Consider the following 8,262-nt stretch of genomic DNA (forward strand, 5'->3'; position numbering starts at 1 on the left):
GGCACAGCCAGACCTCCTGGGCACTCCCAGCTCAGTGCCTCACACACAGCAGCACTGCTGGAGACAGGGCTGTGACAGGCACAGGGAGTGGGGCAGGCTGCAGGCGGGATGGAGCTGCGGGAATGCAGCGAGCATTGCCTACGGCAGTGTCAGTGATCCCAGGATGCCCAGCCAGCCTCGCCAGGAGCCTGCTCTCCCCTGCCAGGGGGCACCGCTGGGATTAACCCTTCTAATCGGATCAGCAGCCAAGGGGCAGAAGCCAGCGCCTGGCTCGCCGTGCGTCCGTGTCCGTGCGTCCGTCCGTGCGTCCGTGTCCGTGCGTCCGTGTCCGTGCGTCCGTCCGTGCGCAGGCACGGCCCCGCCGGGACCCCTGGCTGCGAGCGGGGTGGATGCGGGGACAGCGCGACACCGCGCCCCGGCACTGCCACCTCCCACCGTGCGCACATCTGTGGGCGAGGGGCAGCCCCGGCTGCGGCTGCAGAGGTGGCCACCATGGAAGCCTGGAATTGTGTGGGCTGGAGAAGACCTTTCCAGTCTCCCCAGTTCCCAGCCAGGGGGGTCGGGCTGTGCTGCTGCGGGTCCTGCAGGACTCAGAGCTTCTTTTGGTCCTTCTCTGGGAGCTGCGTGTCCTGCCAGCTCTCCTGCCATGCTCCGTGCTCTGCGTGATGTGTTTGAGAGCCCCAGATCTCCCCTGGCTGGTGCAGCCTGTGCTGAGACACCCTCGGTCTCTGCAGAGAGCTCTGGGCACTGGGTCCTGTTTGGGTCCCCAGCACCAGGCAGGACCTGTTTCAGCTGGAGGACATGCCAAAAACCTTCTCCCCTTCAGAAAAGCTGGAACTGGGACCAAGGGAGGGAGGGAGGGAGGTGCGTCCCATCCTTGGAGAAACCAGCCTTATTCTGGACACAGCCCTGAACACCCTGATGGAACTCCAGAGTTATCCCTGCCTGGAGACAGAGGCTGGACCAGGGAGCTCCTGGGGTCCCATCCAGCCACAATGACCCCGTGGCTGTGTGCTCTGGGATGGATGGCAAGTCACCACTGAAAATCTTGGCTCCAGCTCTGGGGTCTCAGGGCTTCTTTACATCAGAGCCATGCTATTCCATGCTGTATTATCAGGTTAGTCAAAACACTTCTCCAAACTATATGTCTATATAATTGCCAGCTACACTCACTTCCTTGGCCCTGCTCTTTTCCATTGCACGGGGGTTTCAGGCATGAAAAACATCCACTTTCACCTTCATGTTTCCCCTTCCTGGTGGTGCCTGCTGGAGTCCTGCTGCCCACAGGGACAGACTCTGCTCAGCCTGGGGTGTCCCAGGGGAAATTCACACCAAAGAGGGGCTGGTGCTGCTCCCAGGGTCCTGTGGGAAGCCCACAGCTCTGGAGCTGGTTTGCATTTTTAGACATCTCCCAATGAATTGGGATGTGTGCTCTTGTATCACCCTTCCCCAGTCAAAGGGAGGGATTTCTCCCCAAAAGGATGGGATTTCCCTTAAATCTCTCCTTTGAGACCTACTGGGAGAACATTTTCCTGCATCCACTCTCCTCTGCCCATCCTTTTCTTTTTTGGGGACGAGAAATGGAGGAAGCAGAGGATTGTCAGTGCTGCAGGGCTCTCAGGCTGTTCTCGTGCCCCCACAGACCTGCCTCCCCTCCAGACTAAACAGTCCTAACGTTTCCTGTCTCTTCTCACATAGAAATGTGTCTGTGATCACTCTTTTCTCCTGTTCCTTCACCTTTTTGGATGCAGGAGCAGCTCAGGATGTACCTAATCTGGCAGGGTGTCCAAGCCCTGCTGGGGGAATGGGATCACATTTCCCTGTCTCCAGCTTTGTCAAAGCTCGGCACCCCCAGGATGAGGAAACAAAGAAGTCCCTGCAGAGAGAAGCTGTGCCAGCAAGTCAGGACACTGGAAAAGGCCCCTGGCTTCCTGGAAGGCTGGTGCTGAGAAGGGGGTGATGAGAAAAGCAGGGAAAGCCTCGGAGGTGGCAGCTGGAGCCAAAGCAGGGATGGAGGAAACGCGGCTGGCATGGCACAGCGCGGCCCCAGAGGCCTCTCCTCCTGCAGGAGGCCTGGCCTGGGCCCATCCCCAAATTTCCCAAATGTGGCCACTCCAGAGGGCAGGCAGGACAGACACAGGGCACAAAGGAGCTGCTGGATTGTCCCAGGGCTCTCCTGCCCCGTGGGATGAGGGAGATCACTCTGACTGAACCTCTGCGTGGCTTTCCTTGCTCCCCTGTTTCGTGGCCATGGAAGCGTGTGGCTCCAGCAGAGATCCCTGTTTGTACAGGCTGGATAAAGCCAAAACTTGATTACAACTCCTTCTCACCAGTGCTGCCAAAGGACCATGATTCAGTGCTACTTTTTTGGGTAGAAATTAATTAGTTCAGGCCCATCACAATTAGCTAAGTCAAGGAGCACGACAATGACCCACTGTCTAATGGTCCTTCATGGCCATTTAGCACCATCTGGGTCGTCTGATCAGGGGCTTTGCAAACAGCTGAAAATGAAGTAAGGAGGACTGCTTGGCCCAGACACCTCCTTTTGCCTCCCAGCTGCACAGACAGTGCAAATAATCCCGATGGACCAGTAGATACAGGGACAAGGGGCAGGGAAAGAGAGTTGGCCACATCTTTGGCTCCTCTTCCAGCTTTGGGGCTGAGCGGTGAGGACTGGCAGCTTCCCTTGCTATGCCCCATGGCATCAGACCCCCAAACAGACACACACCCCATGGAACAGAGCCCCACTCAGGGATGAACCCCAGGATAACCCCACCAATGCATCCTCCAGCCTCCAGGCAAGGGGAAACACCAGGTATTGAACCCACAGGTCAAAAAGGGATGGGCAGGCAGGTCTCCAAGAAAACTGTCTAGATGGCAAACGTAGGCAGGTGTTCCCACAGCACCACCTGCAGTGTCAGTGTCCATCCCAACATCCCAGAATTTGGGGTTTAGTTTTTTTTTACCCCACCTGTCCATACATGTGTTTTTAGCTTGGTGCTGAGTGCTGGAGGGTGCAGTGTTCACAGGAAAGCCTGGGAGAGGGGAGCTGTGCTCACTGAGGGCTGCATTTGGCAGGGGGCTGCAGAGGGACCCAGGGGGCTCCCCCAAACCCCATCAGGCTGCCAGCTCCTGCTCTATGCAGGAAGATGGGCCCTGGAAAGTGAGTGCAAACACTGATGCCCTTCCAGGGTGCTTTGAGCACGTCCTGAGAGGTTACACAGACACCAGCGTGGGTCCTGCTCCTCCCCAGGGCAGAGGGGGAGCCAGGATGGCCTGGGCAGGCACAGAGGGGAGCTGCACACTGTCCTTCCCCCCCAGCTTCCCTGGGGTCAGGAAGGGCCAGTTCCACAGGGGCTGGAGGCTTCCAGTGCCTGCATCACTGAGCCATCACCCCCTGGGCCAAGGGGTGGCCAGGCAAAGCTGCAGAGGGCTGTGCTGCCTTCCAGCGTGGATTATTGGCCTTTGGAGCTGAGTGTGACTTACCAACAAAAACAAAAAGCTTGATTAGAGATGAATAAAGTTTGGCCCTTCATCTAAGCAGCCCCCAGCCTGTGAGGGACACCCAAAGTTCCCAGGGCAAACTCTCCAGGTTGTGCTGACCTGCTAACAAGCAAGAGGTCACAGGACTGGCGTGGGGTTTCTGGATCAGCCTCACCCAATGCTGGCCCAGGCTGACTCTGTTCCCCAAAAAGGGCAAGAGCAGGGTTAACCCTGATTGATCCAAAGGGATTTTGAGGAAAGCTTTGCCTTTGAAATGGCAATTTAACCCTTTCTAGCTGGTCATTTCCTCTGTGGGATCACAGAAGCTGGGTTTTTCTCAGCTCAGCTCTGGCTCCCAGCTCTTTCCTCTGGAGATTGCAGCAGCAGAGCAGCCTGATCCCTGCTCAGGGCTCCAGGACAGCTCAAGGTGCTGCTGCCCCCCAGCCTGGGGTCCCTGTTCATGGTGGGGCTGGTCCCCCATGGCCCTGGGGCTCTGCACCCAGGGAGCAGCCGTGCTCCCCACACCTGCCCTGGGAGGGGATAACGTCATCCTCAGCTCCTTGGCACACGAGGGGCTGCACATGCCCAGCCAGAGGAGAGGCAGCTGGGGGAACAGTCCTGGGGGAGCCCACTGCCAAGGCTCCCAGCTGGGAACTGTGGGCAGGGCTCAGGCTCCGCTCCTCGCAGGGCCTGCGGCTTTATTCCCTTTCCCGAGGTGTGGGGAGGGAGGAGGAACCTCCTGCAGGCACAAATCCTGGCATTTTGCTCTTCAAACACCGTGGGTAGGGAGGGTGCAGTGGGGGATGCTTGTGGAAGAGTTGTGCCAAATGACATCCCAGTGATCCTATGGGATGGACTCTGTGTGTGCTCCTCTCCCATGTCCTCCTCTTTTCCTCCCGTGGGATGGACTCTGTGTGTGCTCCTCTCCCATGTCCTCCTCTTTTCCTCCCGTGGGATGGACTCTGTGTGTGCTCCTCTCCCATGTCCTCCTCTTTTCCTCCTGTGGGATGGACTGTGTGTGTGCTCCTCTCCCATGTCCTCCTCTTTTCCCCTCTCCGTGTTTGTTTCAGCTTTCAGACATCCTGGAGCTTTTTGAGAGGCTCAGCAGAGCACTGAGGTGGGTGACAAAGCTCTGCCCTGGTCTCTGGTCCTCGCTTTGATGCCAGCAGGCCAGAGCCTCTCCCCTGTGCAGCCCTGGTCCCAGCTGGGAGCGATGGGCTCTTGGGAAGCAGCTGCTGCTTCCTGGCTGGGTTTTCCCCCTGCAGTGAGTTTTGAAATTGCCATCCCTGGCCATGGCACTGCTCAGACCGATGGAGCCACACCCTCTGTGCACCCTGGGGACATCCCGGGCACACAGCCCCTGTCACCTGGGGCCTGGCACTGCCCCTCGCCCTGTGCCATCCCTGGGGACATCCCGAACACCACAAGGGACCCGCCGAGGGCAGGGCTGTCCCTGGGTGACCGGGACATCGCACCCTGCACTACCCCAGCACACCCGGGCTCCAGGCTGCGGGGAGCTGTCCCCTGTCCCCGGGGATGCCACGATGGGTGCCCCCAGCCCGAGCAGCCCCCGTGGGCACCCCAAGCCCTCGGCCAGGGTCTGACCGGCCCCTGCACCCCTGGCAGAGGGGCCGGGACCCCGGAGCCCGTGCCAGCACCAGAAGCCGGTTCCGTGCAGGCAGGGAATATAATAAAATTAAAGCTCATTAAGCACTTAGAAAAGGCTTTGCATTGAGGGGGAGCGGGCGCGGGGCCGGGGGGCTGTGCATCTCAATACTGGGCTATTTAGAAGGGAGAGTTTAATAACGGGGGGGGTTGGTTTTTATGGCAATAGATTTATTCCACCTGGGCTAAGAAATACATTCCACATCTGCCGAGCCGTGTAACCAGACTCTAATTAAAATCGTGTGCCAAGCGAGGGCCTGGCCGTGAAACACAAAGCTGGCTTTGAGAGCGGCTGGGGAGCGCGGCCAGGCGGCCCGGGGGCGGCAGCGGCCACGGGGCTGCGACACCGCCCGCTGTCCCCAGCGGGGAACCAGGGGGCTGCGGGGACACTGCGGGCCTCTGCGGGGACACGGGCACGCCCACGGCCATGTCACAGCCCTGGGGACAAAGTGACACCTGTGTGTGTGCAGGGACCCTGGGACACCCACGGGCATGTCGCAGCCCTGGGGACAAAGTGCCATCCGTGTGTCTGCAGGGACACGGTGACACCCACGGGCATGTCGCAGCCCTGGGGACAGGCTGATGGCCCGGGGAGTGACGCCGAGGACGAGGTGGCGGCCGCCCACAGTGGTGGCACGGCCCAGGGGCTGGCTGATGCCCACGCAGAGGCAGTGCACGGGCATTGGTGACACCCACACGTGTGGGGACAGTGTGACACCGCAGTGACAGCAGGGAGAGGGTGGCATGCCGCTCTGCACAGAGGTCACGGGAGAGGGTGACATGGATGCGTTTCATGGGGTGGGGTGACACCCACGCACCTGTAGCGACCAGGGGATGGCGTGGCACCCCCGCTCTGTGACAGGGGACAGCGCTGTCCCCAGCGCGGCACGGAGGGCAGGTGACAGCGGTGACAGCCGCGTCCCCGCGGGCTCAGAGGGCGCTGCGGGCCCCGCGCTGGGGTTTCACAGCCCCGAGGTGCCGAACAAACAGCGGCTGTGTCTGGGCTGGCTTTAACAGCCCGGCCTCAGACAGCGGAGCAGCGCCAGCTCCGATGGAGAAACTAATGAAACCTTCGAAATAGCGTGTACGGCAGTAGTGAAGTGAGAAAAAAACCCCAGAGCGCCGGCTGCCAAGGAAAACACACTTACCTAGTAAAGCATGAGTAATAAGTGGCGTTTTTTACAGTGTGAAGATATAACTTTTCATGAAAATACCAAATAAGGCTCCGTGTGAAAAGTGGCCGGCCTTTCTAGTTGATTTTTTTCCCTCTCCTTCTCTCTCTTACCTTTCTTTCCGCGCTCCAGGCACACGTGCGCTGTCCCCGGAGCCCCTTTCGCGGAGCCTGTTTACGGGGCCGCGTCCCGCCGCCCCCGGCTCGGGTTCCGTCGCCCTGAGAAGAAACGAGAAGGGAATGGAAAAACAGGAGCTGCTGTTCTGCGAGACTTTCTATTTTTGAAAGGTTAAAAATATCTATTTTCAGACACCAGCCCAGGAAGCGCTGGGGTGAAGCAGTAAACAGCGCCGGGCCGGGCCGGGCCGGGCAGCTCCGGGGACAGCCCGCGACAGCCACCCGCGCATGTGGCCACACGAGAGGTGGCACCGGGCTGCGGGGCTCCGTGCCCCGAGAGAGGATGCTCAGCAGCCGGGTGGGATGCCCGGCCCCAGGGGAAGGAGGTGCACACATCCAGGGGGATGCTCAGCAGCCAGGCAGGATGGCTGATCTTGCCCAGCATCACAGCCCTGGTGGGATGGGATGCCCAGCACAGGAGTGGAAGGGATGTGGTACCCACTGCGGGAGGAAGGACGTGGAAAAGCCATCTCCAAAATCCCACGGATGCTTTTCCACCTTTGGTTTTGCAGCTCCGCTCCCTTCTCCCAGGCCAAGGTCCTGGTGAGGCTCCCTGGGCTGGCTCATGCAGCAGCCATGCCCCTGCGCTCAGCCCTGGCTCACCTGGGCAGGAGCACCCACACTCTCTGCACCCCATTCCCAGACAGGGAGAACCAGGCAGCGCTCCGGGCCGGGGCAGAGGGGCCGGAATGCTGGAAAAGCACCTGGGGGTGCCAGTGGCTGGACACAAACCCAGGTGAGCAAGAGGCCATTGGCCCTGGGCTGTGCTGGGGCACCTCCAGTGCTGGGGGCAGCTCTGGGCCCCTCCTGCCAGGAGAGCCCTGGAGGGGCTGGAGCGTGTCCGGGGCAGGGAACGGAGATGGGAAGGGAATGGAGCCCCAGGAGGGGCTGAGGGAGCTGGGAAGGGGCTCAGCCTGGAGAAAAGGAGGCTCAGGGGGGACCTTGTGGCTCTGCACAACTCCTGACAGGAGAGGACATCATCAGAAATTTCCCTATGGAAAGGGTGCTCAGGCACTGGAACTGCCCAGGGAGGTTTGCAGAGACCACCCTGGAGGTGTCCCAGGAATTCCTCAGTGCTCTGGGCTGGTGACAGGGTGGGAATCAGGCACACTCCATGGCCCTGGAGCTCTCCCGCCGCGCTGGGCTCGCTGGTTCCGCGGTGCCGGCGCTGAGGCACGGCCCTGGCAGGTCCCGCTGTCTTGTCAGGGATTGTGGGATTGTCTTGAGGGATTTTGCTTCCTTATAAGGCCCTGCTGTTCCCTGCTCCCGTGTCCGGGGCCGGGCTGGCATGGCCTGTGGGAGAGCACAGCAATTCCCAGCAGGCTGCCGGGACACCCTCCTGCCCTGCCCAGAGATCCCCCTCGGATCCCTGGCTCCCGTCTCCACACTGCCCGGGTGGGAAGGGCTGTTCCTGCAGGCCCTGCCCTGTGCAAGGAGGGCTATAAATCAGCCCAGCCATCTCCTGAACATCTGATGGGGCTTTTGGATCCCTCAAGGCAGCTGGCTGGGAAGCACCTTGTGCAAGGAGAGCCCAGCGCAGCAATGATTCCAGCCCGGAGTGTCTGACAAGGAAACTCCTCGGTGCACCTGGGAAAGAAGGATGACAACTCCTCTGCCTGAAATATGGCTGTTCGGGAGCAAACACCATGAACTGCACTTCCCTGGATGGACCTCTCCCACTGCTTCTTCTGAGGCTCTTCTGAGGGTGTAAATGTGGTGGGAAGGGAGATACAGGGAGAAAGGGAGAGCAGATCCCCCTGGGATTG

Source organism: Ammospiza caudacuta, chromosome 2 (assembly GCF_027887145.1).
Source record: "Ammospiza caudacuta isolate bAmmCau1 chromosome 2, bAmmCau1.pri, whole genome shotgun sequence".
Taxonomy (NCBI): domain Eukaryota; kingdom Metazoa; phylum Chordata; class Aves; order Passeriformes; family Passerellidae; genus Ammospiza; species Ammospiza caudacuta.